The sequence below is a fragment of the Lactuca virosa genome, chromosome 3 (assembly GCF_052849685.1).
Source record: "Lactuca virosa cultivar CGN04683 chromosome 3, Lactuca_virosa_CGN04683_v6, whole genome shotgun sequence".
NCBI classification, from domain to species: Eukaryota; Viridiplantae; Streptophyta; class Magnoliopsida; order Asterales; family Asteraceae; genus Lactuca; species Lactuca virosa.
This window is the reverse complement of record NC_136428.1, coordinates 30,653,839-30,676,639: the sequence shown is the minus strand read 5'-3', so window position 1 is coordinate 30,676,639 and position 22,801 is coordinate 30,653,839.

Here is a 22,801-nt window from a genome sequence, read left to right as displayed (position 1 = left end):
GGCGTCAAGAAATCTTCACCGTATGTCACGGGGGCTTCCGATGAAACTTGCAGGCAACACAACACGCTGCCCTATCATATTTGATCAAACCTCACCGGCATTAACATAGTCCACAACACCTTGGTATAAATTTGCTCTTATTTTGGACTGGTTTTTTCTGCAAAAATCCAAACATGAAGTCTCAAGCTTGATGTAGATATCTACGACAAACTGCTGTAGTAATCTCCCTCCCATCAAAATTACATTATAATTTGACCGGATTTGAAACTTATAGCAGTAGTACTCTCGCATAGATACAGTATCCCGCCCTCTTTTTGTATTAGAGTCTACACAATGTTGATGTCGTGAATAAAAAAGAATTAATGATGTGTACAAAATGTAATGTTTGTTAGTTTAAATAAAATTTATGAAGTTATGATATGTGTACCTTCTAAATTATCCCTGATGTCATCGTCGTCATTAATAATATTATTGATGGGAATTCCATGTATTGGGATATTAGAATGCCATCCAGACTCACTGTTAGGAAAAAATAAAGGATAAGACAATGGATCATAACATCCCCATTAAGATTGAATTGTTTTTGGTTTGTCGGATCTGCCATACACGATAATACTTTGTTTATATGCGGATATGTTGTCATTACCTTCAACCCAAATACCAGCGACCTAATATTTTTTATCATAGAAACAAAATGATTAAATATGGTGTGTAATATGCACATATTTATGTCATAGATGATATATTTATTTTATAATTAGCAAACATAATATTACGGTACCTCGGATGTGGTCAGTCGTTGTATACCCTCTGGTCAAGTTCTACTGATGCATTCAACGTGACTCTGTGATTGTCAATCGGCCCTAGATCACCGAGTCTTCGAAATATTTGCACGTATGGGTTTTGTAGCAAGAATACGAATCAACTTTTCAGCAATTTGTTTATCAATATTCTTCCATTGTAGTCTATGTGACATCTCATAATCAGCATCATAAAAATACAACTGTGTGTATCGAGGTATTCCATCCCTTGGGATTAACTGATCAATTCTATGATACATTCCTCCATTCACACAAAAAGTGTATACTCCAGATGTCATGTCGATCATTGTTTTATCGACATCGACGCCCATTGATGTGAAGGACAAGTTTGAGTTGTATGCACGTATCTTTTGTCTAAATGTCTTGCCTAATTCGTTTATAGATGTGAAGAGATCGAGTAATTCATCGGGAATAGAAGAATGTGCCAATTTTGTCTTACCATCCATGCAACAAAAGGTAGGGAATTCAAATTGCAATCGTTTTGCTCCACAATGAACACATGCTTTCTGCACCTTCAACACACGATGTTTTTTAGGGACACCATCATAAACAAAGTTATATGGATCGTCCTGGAGAGTTTGAATAGATGTTTTCATTGAGTTTCGTTCCTTGCGTCTTTGATAGTTATTTTTGTTCCGAATCGACTTCCTTTGAGCATAATCCAATACACTTGTACGGGTTGCATTTGTAATATCAGTTAGGGTCCTCTGTACTACAGACACATTCGTCGTATGTGTCACATTTTGGCTACTTACTTCTCCGTTAGCTATTCGTCTCATTTTGTTCTTCTCTTTTTGTCGTTCATAATATGTCTAATTATATGCTTTCCTTTTTTCTGCAATATTTTGTTTTGGATGAATTATGCGTAAAGATAATGTAATAATCATGTTGCGCATCTGAAACATACCTTTTGTGCATTTAAATCAAGTTGAATAGATGTTCTCATTGAGTTTCGTTCCTTGCGTCTTTGATAGTCATTTGTGTTCCGAATCGACTTCCTTTGAGCATAATCCAATACACTTGTAGGGGTTGCATTTGTAATATCAGTTAGCGTCCTCTGTACTACAGACACATTCGTCGTATGTGTCACATTTTGGATACTTACTTCTCCGTTAGCTATTCGTCTCATTTTGTTCTTCTCTTTTTGTCGTTCATAATATGTCTTATTATATGCTTTCCTTTTTCCTGCAATATTTTGTTTTGGATGAATTATGCGTAAAGATAATGTAATAATCATGTTGCGCATATGAAACATACCTTTTGTGCATTTAAATCAAGTTGGATAGCATCATTAGGCTTATTTTCATTGTCTACAATCACCATGACAAATATAAAAACGTAAACAATAATAATATATAATTTTATTAGTTTCATAACACATTGTAATAAAAAACGATTTTTTAATAAAATACTTATATATTAATCAAACATTGATTGGGTTGAACTAATTATTTATATGTGAGATTGATCTTTACATTAAATTATATAGTTTTGTTTTCAAGACTTGGAAGTAATGTTTTAACCGTTTTTGGGTATTGACTTACCGTGTCAACTTATAATTTGAATTTTGAATAGTTTTTCCAGTGTATCGTTCTTTCAGGTTTCAATAAATTTTTTTTTCAATAATTGGATAAATTCATTTTGATTGATTTATATTTAGATAATATTTGTAAATTCTATTTGGTAGAATATTTATTTTGATTAATATACAACAATATCAATATCCTATAAACAGAAATAACAAAATACAATAATATAACAAAAAATCGTCAAACAAATAAACTAAAATTTATAAACTTAAAACGTACCAAAAATCCATATCACAAAATCCGTAAACAAATAAATACCAAAAGAACTACAAAAACAAATAAAAACCTTAAATCCAGCTAACAAATAACTACCACATACGACGCACACAAATAACTATGGAAAAATTAAATATTTTCCCTATCTCTCATTCGAATCCTATCAGCTTCCGGCATTCTTGGATCTAACGTGACATCGGTTAATGCAGTTAAAACCAAAATATTATCTGTATGGACATGTATTATACAATTAATAAGGTATCCTGAAATAATTTATTTATAAATAATGAAACTATATATAATGTTGCCCATAGTTAACTTACACAAATTTTGGTGGACCAACTTGACCCTAGAGACATAAATTATAGATTGATTAACAATTTCAAGATACATTTGTATTATAAGGCTCATCGGTACGTGATTGAACATTAACTTTATTGTATGCCCCCTATTCATTCAAACAAAATGTTTTTAAAACACATAATAATAATAATAATAATAATAATAATAATAATAATAATAATTGGTAAATACATTTAAATAAAATACATTATATTAGCATACTATTAATTTTTTTTATATATCTATATCTATATATAATCTTACATCTCATTGTGGAGAAATAATTCAAATGCATAGAATGGCCTCATTCGTCTTCCTCATACGATTTTTCCAACGACATCTACAATACACCAAATTTAGTATTAGTTAATTTTTCGTATGAAATATATAAAAAACAAATATATATAATCTAATATATAAATGTACCTATCAACATTCTTCGACGGCTAAAATCTTTTGTGAGGCTTGTGATAGAAGAACACAACAGATAAATTGGAAATGAATTGGCGATATCATTTCCCAAGAGAGTAAAAAATGTGTTACTCTTTATAAATATAGCCCACTCACCAAAGAAAATCCTATAATGTTGATGTAACACCCAAAAATTCAAGCCAAATTTAAACTTTCAAAACATGTCGAATTTATCAAAACATTACAACTTTGTTTTCAAAATACATTTATATCAGAGTTTTCCCAGAAACATAACATAATAGGAGGAGTTGTACGATCATGCCTTCGCCTTGCCGCGATCCCCTGATGTACCTGAAACAATAAACTGAAACTGTAAGCCCGAAAGCTTAGTGAGTTACCCCCAAAATACCGATACACATACAGTCCACATAACCATGTCACACCATGACATATCATAACAAACTGAGCAGAACAGCACATAACGGGTCCACAGCTTTACAGACTGGAATACCCCTGGGCCACAGTGTGAGTCTGGAATGCCTACCGGGCCCTCAGCTCACATCTGGATTGCCACCGAGCCCTCAGTACGAGTCTGGAATGCCTACCGGGCCCTCAGCTCGTATCTGGAATGCCACCGAGCCCTCAGTACGAGTCTGGAATGCCTACCGGACCCTCAGCTCGTATCTGGAATGCTCCCAAGTCCTCAGTATGAGTCTGGAATGCCTATCGGGCCCTCAGCTCATATCTGGAATACTCTAGGGTTTGTTGGCTACCGCACGGAGCAGTACAACCTCAACCCATCCCACATAACATATCAACATGTAACAGATAATACACATGCAGACAATCAATCAGTATCACAGGTAGTCCTACAGACCTACCCTCTAGCGTATCAAATTAGCATGCATAACTAACTCATACTCAACATAATACAACTACTAGGATATCATATCCAATGGGCCAGCCTTGGTGCCTTAGACCCCTTAGTATAGTGAGGATAACTCACCTCGCAACTGTCGTCGGAAATAAGAAGGCTCAACTCCTGGGTCCAACACGAACTCCACCACCTATAGGTACCATACAAACCTTTTTCATAAATCTCCCAATTACCAGAAACCATCAGAAGTCAACTGGTCAACCCTTGGTCCAAGTCAAAGTCCACAGTCAAAGTCAACAGTCTGTGTTGACTCGACTCGTCGAGTGTAGATCACCGACTCGTCGAGTCCTTCCTGAACTCGAGAAGTCGTGAAATCCTTGATTGGCTCGTCGAGTTCCCTTTTTAACTCGTCGAGTTCATACGTGGCCAAGATTTGGAAGAAACCCTAGCCAACTCGATGGTCTTCTAACAACTCGCCGAGTTCAAGGCAATCTTCAACGAACTCGCCGAGTTGCTCAACCAACTCGCCGAGTTCACGGCTATGTTCATAGGACTCGCCGAGTCCAGCGTTCTACTCGCCGAGTTCATTCAGTCCTTTTTCCATACAGACCTGGTTTGAGCCATGCAGCGGCTCCAAACCACAGATCTAGGCTTCTAGGGCATGCTTATCACGTAAAGTTGCAAACTTTACATGCATGCATAGCTTTAAGGGCTCCAAATGTCAAAACTAAGCTCTTAATGGGGTTCTAAGCTCAAGAGGGACCTCAATCACGAACATAACTGAGACTTTACAACTCTAGAAGGTAATGAGGGTCCAGATCTGAAGTATAGCCCAACCATAAGGTTTCTCTACCAAGGATTTGGGGTTTTAGGGCTTAAAAGCAACAATTTAGGGACAAACAAGATCTAATAGATCAATAATCAAGATGGAAACTTTATTACCAGAATGGGTGACCACAAATGAATGTGTTCTGGATCTAAGTCCCCTTCCTTGAGCTCTTCAACCCCTTCCTTCTTCCACTTGCTCCAATGTGCACCAAAAGTCCCTTCACAAGGCAACAATCACTCAAACTCACCAATGGAGACTAGGGTTTCGATAAGGAATGCTCTGAGGGTGATGGAGGCTGAGATGGGGCTATAAGGACGTTTAAATAGGGTGCAAACCCTAAGGATTAGGGTTTCCTCCTGACTGGCCTACTCGCCGAGTCCAGGCGTGGACTCGCCGAGTAGATCACTTAAAGCCCGCGTCCAATTCGACATCTACTCGGCGAGTTAGGGCTACAACTCGCCGAGTAGCTCTTACAAAAAGAACCATTTAATCAAATTAAATACGTACCAGGAACGGGGCGTTACAATTCTCCCCCACTTGTCTCAGACTTCGTCCTCGAAGTCTGCTGCTGCTGCATCTGAAAACAACTCCGGGTAATGCCCCCGCATCTCCTCTTCGGACTCCCACGTCCACTCTGAACCCTTCCGGTGCTGCTACTGCACCTTCACTAACTGAACCACCTTGTTCCTCAAGGTCTTCGCCTTTCGATCTAAGATCGCAACTGGTCTCTCGATATAATTCAGGCTGCTATCAACCTGAATATCCTCCATGGGTACTACTGCTGACTCGTCCACCAAACACTTCCTCAACTGAGAAACATGGAAAGTGTTGTGGATCTGGCTAAGCTCTGCCGGGAGATCCAATCGATAGGCGACCCGACCCACCCGGGCCAAAACCCTAAAAGGACCAATGAACCTGGGGCCCGGCTTGCCCCTCTTCCGGAATCTGACGACACCCTTCCAGGGTGATACCTTCAGGAGGACCATGTCACCCACCTGAAACTCCAACTCGGATCGGCGTTTGTCGGCATAACTCTTCTGCCGACTCTGAGCGGTCTGCAAACACTGTCTAACCTGCTGGATCTTTTCGGTAGTCTGCAAGACTACCTCCGTACTACCCATCACCCTGTGCCCAACTTCGCCCCAACAAACCGGGGTGCGACATCTCCGCCCGTACAACATCTCGAATGGCGGGGAGCCAAGGCTAGAATGATAGTTGTTGTTGTAGGCGAACTCCGCAAGCGGTAGGTGAGAATCCCAGCTCCCACCGAAATCAATGACACATGCCCGCAACATGTCCTCGAGGGTCTGAATAGTCCGCTCGCTCTGGCCGTCTGTCTGCGGGTGGAATGTTGTGCTGAAGTGCAATCGCGTGCCCAGCTCCTCGTGAAACTTTTTCCAGAAGCGGGAGGTAAACCTGACATCCAGATCAGAGACAATGGAGACAGGAACCCCATGGCGAGACACGATCTCCCGAACGTACAATTCGGCCAATTTCTCGGTCGATGAGCCTTCTCGTATAGCCAAGAAATGGGCGCTCTTGGTCAATCGATCCACGATGACCCATATAGCATCAAACCCTTTTGCCGTCTTCGGCAATTTGGTAATAAAATCCATCGTGATCTGTTCCCATTTCCACATGGGAATCTCTAGGGGCTGCAGCTTTCCATGCGGCCACTGATGCTCGGCCTTGACCATCCTACAGGTCAAGCACCTCTCAACGTACCAAGCGATTTCCCGCTTCATGCACGGCCACCAATAGCTCAAACTCAAATCCCGATACATCTTGGTAGCCCCCGGGTGAATAGAGAAATGAGACTTATGAGCCTCCTCCATAACCGTCTGCCTAACCCCACCCGTCATTGGAACCCAAACCCGACCGCATCGGGTTAATAGTCCCCGACTATCCTGCACAAACCGGGTGTTCTCGCCCTTGATCCTCTCCAGCTTCCAATTTTCCGGGCGGATGCCCTCAACCTGGGCATCTCTGATCAAACTCACCAGCGGAGAATCCACCGTTATCCTCATACATATCGCTGGGGTGGAAAACCCCGCTGACTTGCGGCTCAAAGCGTCCGCCACTATATTCGCTTTACCAGGATGGTAAAGGATCTCGCAATCGTAGTCCTTGACTACGTCCAGCCACCTGCGTTGCCTCATGTTCAGGTTCGGCTGATCCATGATATGTCTCAAGCACTTGTGATCCGTGTAAATGGTACAACGGACCCCATAGAGGTAGTGTCTCCATATCTTGAGGGCGAACACCACCGCCCCAGTTCCAAGTCATGCGTAGGGTATCTCGTCTCATGCGGCTTCAGCTGCCGCGATGCGTAGGCTATCACTCGTCCTCTCTGCATGAGGACCGCCCCTAAACTTGTGATGGATGCATCACAGAACACCACAAAATCCTCGACTCCCTCCGGGAGTGTCAATACTGGAGCCTCGCACAAATGCTGACGGAGGGTCTCAAACGCCCTCTGCTGCTCGGGACCCCATCGGAAATCCACTCCCTTCCTGGTCAGACGAGTGAGGGGCACTGCAATCTTGGAGAAGTCCCGTATGAACCTCCGGTAGTACCCTGCCAACCCCAGAAATCTCCTAATATCTGAGGGAGATTTCGGAACCTCCCACTGCATAACCGCCTCGATTTTGGCCGGATCGACCAAAATCCCCTCCTGGTTAACGAGATGTCCGAGGAACTGGACCTCCCGTAACCAAAACTCACACTTCGAGAACTTGGCGTACAACCGTTCCCGTCTTAGAACTCCCAACAGCTCTCGCAGATGTTCCTCATGCTGCTCTCGGGTCTTGGAATACACCAAGATATCATCTATAAACACTATGACCGAGCGATCAAGCATCGGTCTACAGACCCGATTCATCAGGTCCATGAACACCGCTGGCGCGTTGGTGAGCCCAAACGGCATCACCACGAACTCGTAATGTCCATAACGAGTTCGGAACGCAGTCTTCTCCACGTCCTCCTCTCTGACCCTGACCTGATGATACCCAGACCTCAAGTCTATCTTGGAAAACCAAGATGCACCCTGTAACTGGTCGAAGAGATCGTCTATCCTCGGGAGTGGATAACGGTTCTTCACCGTCAACTTATTCAACTCCCGGTAATCGATACACATCCGGTGCAAACCGTCCTTCTTCCGGAAGAAAAGTATCGGTGCTCCCCATGGAGAACTGCTAGGTCGAATGAACTGCTTGCCCAACAGTTCCTGCAGCTGCGATGACAGCTCCTACATCTCTGGCGGTGCCAATCGGTACGTCGGAAACCGAAATCTGATCCCTGGCTCGCGTATCTACCACATACGCTAGATAACCTGCACACCCGTGCTGAATGTACTGTCGTGCCCTGGCAGTTGAACAAAACCCTGATCCCACTCTTGTTCCCTCGCCATATACAATCGGTTCTCCCCCACTTGGGGTTCGAACTACTACTCGCTGCCCCTCACAGTCGATCATGGAACCGAATCGACTGAGCCAATCCATGCCTACAATCACGCATACCTCCCCCATGGGAATCGGAATCAAATCTATCGGAAATGACACCCCGAAAATCTCCAAGTCACACCCTCGATAAACTGAAGAAGCAGAAACCACGTGTTCGTTAGCGATAGACACTCGCAACGGACACTCTAACTTGCCCACTGGCGCACTGAACTCCCTACTAAATGTCTGAGATACGAAGGACCGACTCGCCCCCGAGTCAAATAAGACCAAAGCAGGCAAGGAGTTCACTAAAAACGTACCAGCAACCACATCTGGTGCTGCTCTGGCCTCCTCCGCTGTAAGCTGGAAGGCACGACCCTGAGCCTTTGGAGGCTCTGCCCTGACTGGTCTCCCATCCGTGATCCTCAAAGTAGCCGGCACTGGAGCCTGCGCCGGTTTGGCGGCGAGTAACGGGCAGTTGGCCTTCAAATGGCCAACCTGATCACAATGGTAACATAAGCTCATACTCTGAACTGGAGCGGCCTGGCGACAGTCTTTCGCGTAATGCCCCTCCTTGCCACACTTGTGGCATCCACTACCTGCTCGACACACACCAGAATGACCCTTGCCATACTTCCCACATGTGCGGCTCTGCTGACGCCCGGTCCTAGTATCAGCGGTCTTAGACCGCTTCGGCGCCGGCTGAGAATGTGCCGGGGCCTGCCGCTGTTCTCTCAACTGTTGCTCAATCTCCAACTCACGCCGTCTGGCGGCCTCCTGCAACTCTAGAAGAGTATCACATCGCTGGGTAGACACAAACTGACGGATATCCGTCTTGAGCATGCTCAGATAACGGGTCATCTGGGCCTGCTCTGAAGCAAACTCCGGGCAAAACATCGCCCTCTCAGTGAACATCCGGGTGATCTCTGTCACCGACTCCCCATCCTGTCTCAAACTCAAAAACTCCTGTGCCAATCGCTCCCGCTCAACCCGTGGAATGTAACGGGCGCGGAACATATCCCTGAACTGCTCCCAAGTAACAGCAGCTCTCTAATCATCAGAGTACGACCCAGTCGCAAGTCTCCACCAGTCCTTGGCCCCAGACCTAAGCAGGTTCAGAGCACACCTGACCTTCTAGTCAGCAGGACACGAGCAGGTGAAGAAACACCCCTCCACATCTGAAATCCACCTCATAGCCTTGATGGGATCCTGCGTCCCATCAAAAGTAGGGGGCTTCGTGTTATCGAAGTCCCTGTACTGAAAACCTCTACCAACTCCTCCTCCCGTCGCTGATACAGCTGATGCAGCTGCTGCGGCGGCTGTCGCTGCAAGGGCTGCATAACGCTCATCAAAATACTCCACCATGGCGGTCTTGATCGACCCGAACATCTCCGGTAACTGAGCCCGGAATGCAGCAGCAACCTCATCATGCAGGATCTCTCGAATCCTGGCATCCAACTCCTCTGTACCCATCTGCACCACTGGCTCAGGTGCTGTCGGCCCCTCCTGGCCTCTGTCCCCTGATCCTGATCCCGAACCGGATCCAGCCACGAAGCGCCTCGTCATCACCATTCTGAGACATATCACCAGTTATCAGATAATTCATATAAATCACTGGGAGCCAACTCCCTACTAACCCTAGGGATTGCGACTTACTTGACACGCGTATATGTCCTGTGCTTTCAGTAGCATGGGCCCCTAATACCTTCCACACCTACCCATATTTGCCCCAAGTATCACCACAACACCCTAACAATATGCACAACATGGCGAGCGCTCAATCCTCACTCCTAGAGGAATGCTAAATATCTTATAACTGACCTCCCGGTCTCACTCAATCCCTCCTATCCATGAAACTTCCACCAACCCTGCAGCACTAATGTATGCTAGCCATGCATAATGCTGGACCCTATAGACTTTAGAATATCCAATCCTACCCCAAGCCCCTAATCAAACAAGAACATAACATAAGGCCAAATCAAACATTCTCAGGCTATAAGATCTTAATTATGTACAACTGGGATGCATACATTAGACAACTACAGTAATGATGTCAATCTCACATAAAGGAAACCCTAGGCTAGCAGGCATCATGTATTCAGGCAATTCTATCATGCAATTCTATCATGCAATTCCTGAAGATCCCTAGCCTAGCACTAACATGCTGTTCTATCATATCGTATAATCAAATAACTTGTATGGTATTTTGGGGTCTACATACTGGCTCCGGCTGATCGTACGCCCTGCATCCTCCTTTATTTATTTTGAAAACCTTTTTAAAAATCATTTTGAAAATCCTTTCCTTGATTTGAGACTGGAGTCACACGAGTGTTCCTCCAATTCACTCAAACCAAGGCTCTGATACCAACTTGTAACACCCAAAAATTCAAGCCAAATTTAAACTTTCAAAACATATCGAATTTATCAAAACATTACAACTTTGTTTTCAAAATACATTTATATTAGAGTTTTCCCAGAAACATAACATAATAGGAGGAGCTGTACGATCATGCCTTCGCCTTGCCGCGATCCCCTGATGTACCTGAAACAATAAACTGAAACTGTAAGCCCGAAAGCTTAGTGAGTTACCCCCAAAATACCGATACACATACAGTCCACATAACCATGTCACACCATGACATATCATAACAAACTGAGCAGAACAGCACATAACGGGTCCACAGCTTTACAGACTGGAATACCCCTGGGCCACAGTGTGAGTCTGGAATGCCTACCGGGCCCTCAGCTCACATCTGGATTGCCACCGAGCCCTCAGTACGAGTCTGGAATGCCTACCGGGCCCTCAGCTCGTATCTGGAATGCCACCGAGCCCTCAGCTCGTATCTGGAATGCTCCCAAGTCCTCAGTATGAGTCTGGAATGCCTATCGGGCCCTCAGCTCATATCTGGAATACTCTAGGGTTTGTTGGCTACCGCACGGAGCAGTACAACCTCAACCCATCCCACATAACATATCAACATGTAACAGATAATACACATGCAGACAATCAATCAGTATCACAGGTAGTCCTACAGACCTACCCTCTAGCGTATCAAATTAGCATGCATAACTAACTCATACTCAACATAATACAACTACTAGGATATCATATCCAATGGGCCGGCCTTGGTGCCTTAGACCCCTTAGTATAGTGAGGATAACTCACCTCGCAATTGTCGTCGGAAATAAGAAGGCTCAACTCCGGGGTCCAACACGAACTCCACCACCTATAGGTACCATACAAACCTTTTTCATAAATCTCCCAATTACCAGAAACCATCAGAAGTCAATTGGTCAACCCTTGGTCCAAGTCAAAGTCCACAGTCAAAGTCAACAGTCTCTGTTAACTCGACTCGTCGAGTGTAGATCACCGACTCGTCGAGTCCTTCCTGAACTCGAGAAGTCATGAAATCCTTGATTGGCTCGTCGAGTTCCCTTTTTAACTCGTCAAGTTCATACGTGGCCAAGATTTGGAAGAAACCCTAGCCAACTCGCTGAGTCTTCTAACAACTCGCCGAGTTCAAGGCAATCTTCAACGAACTCACCGAGTTGCTCAACCAACTCGCCGAGTTCACGGCTATGTTCATAGGACTCACCGAGTCCAGCGTTCTACTCGCCGAGTTCATTCAGTCCTTTTTCCATACAGACCTGGTTTGAGCCATGCAGCGGCTCCAAACCACAGATCTAGGCTTCTAGGGCATGCTTATCACGTAAAGTTGCAAACTTTACATGCATGCATAGCTTTAAGGGCTCCAAATGTCAAAACTAAGCTCTTAATGGGGTTCTAAGCTCAAGAGGGACCTCAATCACGAACATAACTGAGACTTTACAACTCTAGAAGGTAATGAGGGTCCAGATCTGAAGTATAGCCCAACCATAAGGTTTCTCTACCAAGGATTTGGGGTTTTAGGGCTTAAAAGCAACAATTTAGGGACAAACAAGATCTAATAGATCAATAATCAAGATGGAAACTTTATTACCAGAATGCGTGACCACAAATGAATGTGTTCTGGATCTAAGTCCCCTTCCTTGAGCTCTTCAACCCCTTCCTTCTTCCACTTGCTCCAATGTGCACCAAATGTCCCTTCACAAGGAAACAATCACTCAAACTCACCAATGGAGACTAGGGTTTCGATAAGGAATGCTCTGAGGGTGATGGAGGCTGAGATGGGGCTATAAGGACGTTTAAATAGGGTGCAAACCCTAAGGATTAGGGTTTCCTCCTGACTGGCCTACTCGCCGAGTCCAGGCGTGGACTCGCCGAGTAGATCACTTAAAGCCCGCGTCCAATTCGACATCTACTCGGCGAGTTAGGGTTACAACTCGCCGAGTAGCTCTTACAAAAAGAACCATTTAATCAAATTAAATACGTACCAGGAATGGGGCGTTACAGTTGATATGTTGGGTGGTCTTCGTAAAATTGATCCATTCGGAAATGATTTAAGGAGAAAACACGTCCAACCAAATTCATGTTGAAAATTGACCTCAAAACCCGTGGGAAAATTGCGATCATTTTGTCTCACTGAGATATGTAATATAATAACAATCATGTGAATTATAAATAGAACATTAAAAAAATTATGACATATTCATTTTATTGTAGTAATACTTACGTTACGATCAATCATCCAAATAAGAAGTACTCTCTCATGTTCAACGTTGTCCCATACGAACAAAACTCAAACAGCTAGTATGTCCCACCATACGTGAACGTGTCGTAATGCAAAAAAATCTCGAACAGTGGTATGACCATCCATTACTAAAAATTGCATGTCAGTATGGAATACAAATAGGTATTGTTTTGTATAGTTTATTTTAACTATATACACATTTTTATAAATTATTCTTTTTACGTAATAATAATAAAAATCATTTTTATTTAAAAGTCTAAATTATTTTTATGTTTATGTGAAATATTTTAATATTCATTTTACATTATTATATTTAGTTTAATGTAAGAATAAAATAAAACCTCATATAATACGATAGTTAAAAGTGTTTTTCCCTTAATACATATGTTTTAATTATTTTTTATATACATATTTTAACACATATTCATTGACGCAAATTGTTAAGATGGTGTTGTTGTGTGATTTGTAAAGGCGTCATATTTACATTCCATTATTATTTCATTTTTTTAATAATAATATAGGGTATTATTATAAAAGTGAAAAAAACACTTTCTTCTCTTCTATCCAAACCCTAAATTGCAAATACATTTCTCACAGTCGAAATTTGCTCTACAAAATCCATTACCAGTTCGCAGTGGAGAAGGGAAGACCTTATTGATGTCTGATCATCTCTGTATGTTCGAATCGGTTCCGTCGCCCTCATCTATCTAAACCCTAGGCACGGTTTCTACCACAGCATACATCCACAAAACGCAACACCACAATACAACCAATACACCACCACCGCCTAACCACTTCATTCATCTTTGTCTAACCACTTCCTCCGTCTCTAACTTTCTCTAGAATACCATCGAACCACTTCGAATTAGAGTTTTTTCGTTCTGATTTGGTACCCTCAACAGCTTTGCCTTCTTCGCTACTCACAACCATGAGCATAGATCTGGTAACATCTACTTTTTTATATTCTATCTATCTTTGTAAACTTTCATTGATTTGTCAATTTTGAACAATTTTGTTCTTGATAATTGAATCACAAGTATTTGAAGTATTATGTTACTGTAACACCTAGTTTATTTATTAAATAAATAAACAAAATAATGAATGAATGGTAGCCCTAAAATAAATAATTATATATGCAGGGTGTTGGTTTCGAGGAGTTAATTGGCACAATTCAGAAGTTGGGGGCTAAAAGTATAAGTTTCGGACTCATTTTATAATTATTTATGAAGGCAGGGACTAAATGGTAACTTCTGGGACTTCATTTGAAGAGATTTTGGGGCTAAGAGGTTGTCTGGTAAATTAGGAATCGAATTTGTGAAGAATTATGGAAGCAGGGGTTAAATTGGTAAATTCTGCACCTAAGTTGTAATAGATTTTTAATGTTGGGGGCTAAAAGGTAAAATATGGATCTTCTTTGAAATGGTTTTGAAGAGGAGGGGGCCATTTGGTAATTTTCGGATTTAGATTGAAAGAAGAAGGTGATGGAGGGGCTGGAAGTGCCATTATGGCAAAGTTCTAATGGGAGCGGTATTTAAGGGTTAAGAAACCCTAACCCTAGAACCATGTGTATCAGCCGCACCCTCTCCATGTTCGGTTACCAGCCGCCACTCCCATTTCTTCATCTCCGGCGCCACTGCTCGCTGCCGTCGAAGTCGCAACACCTTGCTGAAGCTCTTGCTGCCGACGACCATGAGGGCCACCGGGAAACGAAGATAGGTGGGTTGCTGCCACCGTGTGCTTGCTAGACCGCTCCACAATCGTTGCCACCACCTCCTTTCTGCCATCTCAGCGTCGTTTCCCTAGTACTGCGCCCAAGCCACCGGTCGCCGTTGCTTCGCCGACCTCATGCCTTCTCCAGTCGCCACTGTTGCATCTCCGCCGCTGCCCTCTCGCTTCTGTTCGAGATACCGTCGCCATTTGTGTACTCAAGTGGTTGTTCCACTCGCTTCAGTCGCCGCCATACGGCTGTGCCGCAGACGATGCTGCTGGACGCTGCTGCCTCCGACGAGAACAAGGGTGCCGCCGGAATAGCCTTGACTGCCGTTCCTGTTTCATTCCGCCACCACCAGCCACCGTGGGAGGTGGTTGTGGACATATTCATGGGTGTATGTGGTGTTGCTGCGTGTTGGAAGCTAACGGAACCGCTGCCACCACCGTGAGGTGGTGGCTTCCGCCTCATGCCGCCCTGTACCACCGCGGGTGGGTGTACTTTTGTGTGTATATGTTTTGTAATTAGATTAGGGTGTGTGCGTGTTAATCGGTTGGGTATTGTAATTGTAACAAATCTGAATAGTGAAGAAAATCCATCACCACCACCGTCAGGTGGTGGCTGCCGCCTCCTGCCGCCACCAGGCGCCGTGTCGGGTGGCGGTGTGCTTTGCCTGGTTGTGTTGACTAGTTTGGGGTGCTGGAAGCCCTAATGGGCCCAATGAAAACCCTAATGGGCTTAATAATATTCTAGTGGGCTTAATAGGCCCAATAAAGCCCTAATTGATCTAAAAGTCCAACAAATTAATAAATGGGCTAGTATTTGGGTTGGAAACCCTAATTAGGGTTTGGAAAACCCTAATGCCATCAAAACCCTAATTTGGGGAATTAATCGGGACACATGGGAATTATTTAATAACTGGAGATATTAAATAATAATCATTGGCAAGAAATTAATCTAAGTAATATTGGACTTAATGGATTAAGTCCTTAATGGGTTAAGTAGGAAACTTAACCCTAATCATCATTTTATGTGAAACCCTAGTTTCACTTGGGTTTATTATTGGGCCTTTCTATTGGGCCTAAATGATTAAGATAATAATGGACCATCCAAGATCAAGCAAATGGTCTAGAATAAATTAATGGGCCTAGGGTAAGACCCATGTAAAGGGTTTGGGCCCAATTGGGAAAATTGGGCCATAGTTGGGCCACAGTTTGGGCCTTAATGATTATATGAGGATGGGCCTTAGAATAAGACCATGTATAGGCTTGGGCCCAATTTGGAAAACTAGGCCATGTGTTGGGCTTTGATTCCTAATTGACTTTGGGCCTATGGATTGGGCCTTGGGCTTAAATAAAGCCAAGCCTGGGGCAAAATAGTAATTATCCAAAGTAGGTACTTATGGTTAGGTAGTGGGACCCAATTATTAATTGGGTGATGTTTTGATGATTGACAGATCGAGAATCTGTCATCCAGCAGCTGAGGTTGAGTCTGCAGGACCTCAGCAGTGGGGGATTGAGTCTGCGGGACTTCAGCAGTGTCAGGTGAGTCTTCTCACTATACCTTACCTAGAGTGGTAATTATGTGTGACCGGAAGGTCTTATGTGCTTACACGAGTTATGTGATATTATGCATTTTGTCTATGTGATATTATGCATTTTGTTTATGTGATATATGTTCTTATCTATGTGTTATGTATATGTTGTATGATTTGGGACCGGAAGGTCGATAGAGTTATGGTCGGAAGGCAATCAGAGTTATGGCCGGAAGGTGATCAGAGTTGAGGCCGAAAGGCAAGCCATGGTAGGGCCAGAAGGTCTACCAGAGTTGTAGGACCGGAGGGTCCCACTGAGACACATTGACCGGAAGGTCTTATAGAGTTATAGCCTCGAGTGGCTAATATGTATGTGTGGTATTTTGGGAACTCACTAAGCTTCGTGCTTACGGTTTACAATTTTGGTTTCAGGTACTTTGTTTCAAAGGAAAGGAATCGGCTTGATCGCAGCGCATCACACTATGTTTTCCGCACACGAGATCCTTGGGATTATACTCTGATATGGTTTTATAATATTATATTTTGATTATTCACACTTTGATTTTATGTAATAACCTAATTAAAAATGAAATTTTTGGCCTTGAATTTTGGGATGTTAAGTTACGGTATTTTCATAGCTTTTCTCGCTTATCATTTCCGGTTCCCTGTATTTCCTACGATCTGTGATATCAATTAGATTTGTGAGATTTTTCCACACTGGTTTGTAATTTTACTTGACGTATATTGAATTGTTTGATTTTTGATCTGGAATTCGTTTGTTTGTTTCTGCAAAACTGAATCCTTCTTTAATTTTTTGTAGAAATTTGGATGCATTGTTTGTTTTCTGATTTGAGTTTTTTCATTGCACATTTCCATTTCTTTTGGTGGACAGAGTTGGCATCAAGAATGTGACCATCAATGACAACTTTTTCCCTGGCCGTTTTCCTGATTGACCAATTATGCCTGGTGTTCTTATGGTTGAGGTACATCCTTCAAAATCATGTTCACATTTAGTATTATATGTATAGTATATATTTGTTTTCTGGGTTTTCATATTAAAATCAAAGTATTTTTGAAAACTTTGTGTGAATTATTGTGCTTTTGAGCTCATAATTCAAAGTGAATCTTTTCATGTATATATGTGATAAATGTGTTGTTTGTTTTCTACTTAATGGATTTATGTTTTAAAGATTCATTGATAGCCTTTGAAGTTTCTGGTCTTAGCTTATTGAATATATCTCTTTCTCAACCATATAACTAATAGAAAAGCCCTAAACTAACCATTGTTTTTATAAATTTCAGAAATTTGAATGAGAGATTAGGAGGAAGTGTTTGTTTATTAACCATTGAATATTCCTAAAACGTGCTGATGTAATGAACAACTAGTGTTAAAATTAAGTAAGGTATGTCAAATTGAAATTGTTAATGGTGATCTATGAATAAATATCATAATTTGTTCTATTTTTCAATGTTTATAGTAACATACTTTATATTTATACTTTTATGTTATTTTGTTGATCACATGAAATTTGGTGGCTAGCAGGTTGTGAAATGGTCAGTTAAAATGAGGTACGTCATTATAAATCGATTAATTTGGTAAAACTCAATACTTTATGATGATTGTTTATGTGGATTGCATTATTAAAGATTTTAGAAAATTGTTTATTCTATATGATATTTGTTGATAAAAATTAAAAGCATACATACACAAAGTGGCTACATTGTTCAAGTAATTGGTCACATATATTTAGGCAAACATATGGCCATATAGTTTGTTATTTAGCGTCAAAATGTTTGAAGAAGTAAAATCAATGAAACATAAACATATGAACGTGATGCATCGTACTTAATTTAGCAAATTACGAACAAATGCTTAAAAACATGAAAGACATACTTGTTTGAGTTTGATTAATAAAGGAAACAAATGTTGATTACGGCTACAGAATGAAGAAATATTCATTTTTAATGTTATTAAAACTCTAAACCAAGAATTAAGAACTTAAAAACAAAAAACATAAGAAAAACATACCTTTTGCAGGAACAAGAGAGGAATGAGAATAAGAATAAGAGACTTCAAATTGGCGGAATATATAGTATATATAATGAAACCACGTTAATATTTTGGAGGGATAAGAATAAGTCAATGAAACACATCCAACATTTATTTAGTTAGGATAGATAATGTAGAAAGTTTAGGATATGTTTTTTAAATTTAAAATTAGGATAATGTCAAATTTTTAAAATTCATATATTTTCTTCTGTCATATCCATTTTAAAATTTTTGATTTTCAAAATTTATAATTTAATAAATAAATATTGTAAATCTAAAAAATAAAATTTTAAATTATAGTATTATACTTTAATTTTTCTTGTTAGAGCATTGTACTTTGGAAAAAGTGAAAGTACAATGTTGTAATGAAAATATTTATATATGTAATGGTTGTCCAAATAATCGAATTAAAAAAATATATGAATGATCACAAGAAAATAGAAACTTACTTTTTGTTAACCATAAGAAATAGCAACTTACATAAATTTATGAAAGTAAATATCATATTTGTCATTTTTAATCTTTTAAAATATCAGATTTGCATAAATCTATTTTATTAATATTTTATAATCCTTATTTATATTTTAAAACCGTTATTTAAAAAAATAGATATGACCATAATACCCGTACCTTCTAACTTGCAAGGACTTCATTTTCTACATTTAAGACATGATGTTAAGCTCTTAACGTGTTTATTTTCCCCCCTCGTTATGTTAATTATTTTTGTGTTGTTTTATGATTTTGGTATTGCACTTATGCAAGATAAGAAAAATGATTAAACTATGACTTTCCTCTTGGTTTTTTATTTTTTTTTTTCTTCAAAAGTAAAAAAAAATGTTTATATACATCGATTGTTCGCAAAATTTATTTTTGTGTGTGCCAACATAAAAATGAATTCTCATTCATTTTTATTATTAGGCATTACGATTAAACATATATATATATATATATATATATATATATATATATATATATATATATATATATATATATATATAATCTTTAAGCAGATGATCCACATCCTCATCACTATCTACGAATAGATGTGGCTGGCTCACACCTACACCATCTTCAACCGGATGTGGCTGAGTCACACCTACATCATCTTCAACCAGATGTGGCTGGCTCACACCTACAGGTAACTGCAACTCATCTGTGCAAATAGCAATTTCAAATCTATTAAATAGACACCTAAATGTTACAAAAGATTAAATGAAGTGATTAATAAGTACCTTGAATATAGTAGTAAAGAATACACCAAAATATTAAATAAATTGATTAGAAGTAATAAATAAAATTAAGAAACTGATTAAGTTTTTTGAAATTATAAAGAAAAAAAATTAAATACAAATGAAATAATAACTAACCCGACATAATCGTCGTCGTCTAACAAATGACCGACTCTAAAAAACCGGTTTCGGGTCTGAACAGTGAGTTGAGTTATTTTGTTTCTTTTTGTATTTGTCGAATCTGTTGTATCTGATATGTCCACAACAGAAGATGCCAACATTTGCTTCTCTGAACTTACAACATCAATCACCTGGTCTCATTTCCAGTTTTCAAGTGCTCTTTGACGTTTAGTTTGTTTTTGGAGGAGACAACCTTGTAGTTTTTCATCAATTTCATGGTCTTCCTTATTTTTATATTTGTTAAATGTCTTCATGATGGTTGTCGAATAAGATAAAGATTAGTAAATAATAATCGAGAACATAAAACAAAATCAAAAAGACAAAACAATAAATCAAAAGGTGAACATACTTTATGATTGGTGCAATATCAGACTTGAATAAGAAGTTTGGAGTTTGGCGGCAAAACTGTAGTATATATAAACATCTCTAGATTTTACTAAGAGATAATATATATCCACTATTTAAATTTTGATTTTTAAAATTTGAAATTAGTTTGTAAAGATAAATAAGATACCACAGTTAGTTGATTTTATTTTTTAGATAAGATAAGATAGAACAAATGTTGTTTATCTAATTGTTTTTATTATAAATTTTGAAACTATATTATCAATTTGTTATCTTATTATGTTTGTTATGTGGGGATAACACTTACACCATTTTCATTTGATTTTCAAATTTTTACATTTGTTATAAATATGATAAGTTTTAAAATTTTAAAAGTGGTCTAAATAGTCTGTATAGATAATTAGGATAAATTAGTTAGTTGATTCGATATATAACAATGATTCGATATATAACAATGAGAATGTGAACGACAAACTACTCAACCCACATCTTTTGCCAACCCTTTAAAGCACAACTTTTATATATATATATATATATATATATATATATATATATATATATATATATATATATATATATATATATATATATGTTATCGTTATGAAATTGCACATGCACATTGTGTACAATGGTCCGAAAGTAGACTCCCATTTCCGAATTCAATTTCGAAATTGAAAAAAAAAATGGTCATTTCAGAATTTTATAAAAAAACAAAATTGCATTTAGCATTTAAGTAGTAATCGGTTGTAACTTAACTTTTCATTAAACAAAAACCTTAGTAATCGGATATAATTTAATCTTTCATTAAAACATTTAACTATTTGATTAGTGTCTAAGTCCATAACTATTTTGGTATATACTTGGCCCGATTGTGAGCATGGTCCTTTTGGGTTGCCTTCACCATAGCAATATGTAGGATGAATTAAGGAGAGAAAGGTTTAATTATGATTTATTAATATATTATAATAATAATATATTAAATGAGAAATCATATTGTTTAATTAATATTAGTCAAGAATTAATTAAGAATTAATTCAGTGGCTAAAAGAGATTAATTAAACTTAGGGGACTGGAGTTGTAATTATAAGATAATTACAATTGGGCTATGGGTCACCTAATAATATATAGGTTGGACGAACTCTATGGGAAGCCCATAAGGAATTCGTCCAAGGGATATGTTAAAGGAGTCCATGGGCTGCTTAGGGCCTAAGCAGTCAGATTAGGGTTTCCTAGTTGCAAACCCTAATAGCCTACATGTATATAAAGGACCCCTATGCCCCAAAAACGTGGAAAAGTGTTCCTTTAGGGTTTCCAGCCGTTTTTGGTGCCTCCCCTCTCTTCTCTCCTTCATCCAATTGCTTAGTGGTGTTTGTGACTCCATTAGAGGTGCAACACTTGAGGCACTAAGCTTTCTGAAGCCAATCAAAGCAAGGAATTGATTGTTATTACTATATAACAATAAAAGGTAATTACTAAACCCTTATTTCAGTTCTTATATGATAGATCTAGGGTTTATAGCTTTGGATATTCAATTGCATTTTCATTAGACAAACTAGATCCAAAAGCTATTAGGGTTTGCATGTACACCATAGGAATGATGTATTGCTAGAAACCCATCAGTGGTATTAGAGCCTAGGGTTGTTTGTTAGTGAATTTGATGCTTATTTGATCGAATTTTGACTGAAAATCGAATTTTTTAAGGTTTTTCGACTTGACTCGCCGAGTCAACTGGGTGACTCGCCGAGTCCATAGTGAACTCGACGAGTCCAAGCCTGACTCGACGAGTCAGAGGGTCAGATGGAGGATTTTTTGGGTTTCTTGCCTATTTTTGCTGTGGGATAATTACCAAAACGTTTTTTATTGATAGAAATCGGATTTTTATGATATTGGGTGATTATCTTTGCCAAAATAAAAGATAATTTCATATTAATTGAATAATTACTTCCTTATATGATTAAAATTTAATTATTTGAATTATTTGGGGTATTATCTTGCAAGAAATTAGACTAGGTCAAAATTATATAATTGCCTTATTTGAATTGTTGATCTAGAATGTTCTTGACAAAGCTTTAATAGTTTCAAATTACTCCCTTTAAGTTTTATAGTTTAAATTTGAACTTAAAAGTTTTGTTTTTGAAATTTAAATAGTTAAACCCTAATGTTTTGAAATGTTTCAAAACTTGCCCTCAAGTTTTGGAATTTAAAAGTTGATTAAAAGTTTAATTTTGAAATGTTAAATTCTAAAAACCCTCGTATTTTTTGAAAAAGTTCAAATTACACCCTTATGGTTTTATTAATTAATTAAAGTGTATAATTAAAAGAGAGTTAATAATTCCATAAAGTTTTGGTTTACATTTAATTAAATTAAAAGTATAATTTATTAAATTAGACCACCTAGTATTTTAAAAGTGTAAAATACACCCTATACTATATATATATAACATTAAAAGTCTAATATTATATATATATGTATGTGTAAACAGTCAGTCTTATCGTTAGTAGGCCTCATTCACGAAGTTGGTCTATAAGGGGTGTTTAAGGAAATTGCCTATAAAATGGCGATTGAATGGGTATCCACTCTTACCCACCGCACTCTTGG